The 1,852-nt window shown below is 41.0% G+C and overlaps 1 non-coding gene across 1 annotated transcript; it reads left to right on the forward strand.

The window, feature by feature from the left end:
* Positions 1-941: 941 nt before the first annotated feature.
* LOC112788558 (small nucleolar RNA R71) lies at positions 942-1,049 on the forward strand. The gene has a single exon (XR_003195918.1). It is a non-coding gene; the product is annotated as a small nucleolar RNA R71 (small nucleolar RNA).
* Positions 1,050-1,852: the final 803 nt, after the last annotated feature.

Here is a 1,852-nt window from a genome sequence, read left to right on the forward strand (position 1 = left end):
TCATCAGAGCTCATGAATGGTAAAAGTAAATTTAATGGAATCTCTATGGTCTCAGCGTGAGCCTCAGATTCCCATGGTTCCTCTTTAGGGAACTCCATGGAGGTCAGTGGGCGTCCATTGAGGTCTTCCTCAGTGGGAATCACTGCCTCTTCCTCCTCTCCAAGTTCGGCCATGTGAGATGTGGTTATGGCCTTGCACTCTCTTTTTGGATTCTCTTCTGTATTGCTAAGGAGAGTGCTAGGAGGGAGTTCAGTAATTTTCTTACTCAGCTGACCCAATTGTGCCTCCAAATTTCTAATGGAGGACCTTGTTTCAATCATAAAACTTTGAGTGGTTTTGATTAGATCAGAGACAATGGTTGTTAAGTCAGAGGGGTTTTGCTTAGAATTCTCTGTCTGTTGCTGAGAAGATGATGGAAAAGGCGTGCCATTGCTAAACCTGTTTCTTCCACCATTGTTGTTGTTGAAACCTTGTTGAGGTCTCTGTTGATCCTTCCATGAGAGATTTGAATGATTTCTCCATGAAGGATTATAGGTGTTTCCATAGGGTTCTCCCATGTAATTCACCTCTTCCATTGCAGGGTTTTCAGGATCATAAGCTTCTTCTTCAGAGGAAGCTTCCTTAGTACTGCCTGTTGCAGCTTGCATTCCAGACAGACTCTGAGAAATCATATTAACTTGTTGGATTAATATTTTATTCTGAGCCAATATGGCATTCAGAGTATCAATCTCAAGAACTCCTTTCTTCTGAGTTGACCCATTATTCACAGGATTCCTTTCAGAGGTGTACATGAATTGGTTATTTGCAACCATTTCAATGAGTTCCTGAGCTTCTGTAGGCATCTTCTTCAGATGAAGAGATCCTCCAGCAGAGCTATCCAATGACATCTTGGATAGTTCAGACAGACCATCATAGAAGATTCCTATGATGCTCTATTCTGAAAGCATGTCAGAAGGGCACCTTCTGATCAATTGCTTGTATCTCTCCCAAGCTTCATAGAGGGACTCACCATCCTTCTATCTAAAGGTTTAGACTTCCACTCTAAGCTTACTCAATTTTTGAGGTGGAAAGAACTTTGCCAAGAAGGCATTGACTAGCTTTTCCCAAGAGTTCAGGCTTTCCTTAGGTTGTGAATCCAACCATGTTCTAGCTCTGTCTCTTACAGCAAAAGGAAAGAGCATTAGTTTGTAGACTCCAGGGTCAATCCCATTGGTCTTGACAGTGTCACAGATTTGCAAGAACTCAGCTAAGAACTGATGAGGATCTTCCAATGGAAGTCCATAAAACTTGCAATTCTGTTGCATTAGAGAAACTAATTGAGGCTTAAGCTCAAAGTTGTTTGCTCCAATGGCAGGGATTGAGATGCTTCTCCCATAGAAATCAGGAGTAGGTGCAGTAAAGTCACCAATCACCTTCCTTGCATTGTTGGCATTATTGTTTTCGGCTGCCATGGTTTCTTCTTCCTTGAAGAGCTCTGTTAGGCCCTCTAAAGAGAATTGTTCTTTAGTTTCTCTTAGCTTTCTCTTCAAGGTCCTTTCAGGTTCAGGATCAGCTTGAACAAGTATGCCTTTATCTTTGTTCCTGCTCATATAAAAGAGAAGAGAACAAGAAAGTAGGGAATCCTCTATGTCACAGTATAGAGATTCCTTGAGGTGTCAGAGGAAAAGAAGAATAGAAGGAGATGGTAGAGAGAGGATAATTCAAACTTATAAAGAAGGAGGGAGTTCGAATTGTACCTTGAGGAGGAGTCTTAGTCCCTTAAATAGAAGGATGTGAGAAGAGGGGAAGAAATTTTCGAAATCAAAGTAAGAGATTTTGAAAATTTGGTAATTGGTTTTCGAAAACTAAGATT

This window comes from Arachis hypogaea, chromosome 20, assembly GCF_003086295.3.
Source record: "Arachis hypogaea cultivar Tifrunner chromosome 20, arahy.Tifrunner.gnm2.J5K5, whole genome shotgun sequence".
Classification (NCBI taxonomy): domain Eukaryota; kingdom Viridiplantae; phylum Streptophyta; class Magnoliopsida; order Fabales; family Fabaceae; genus Arachis; species Arachis hypogaea.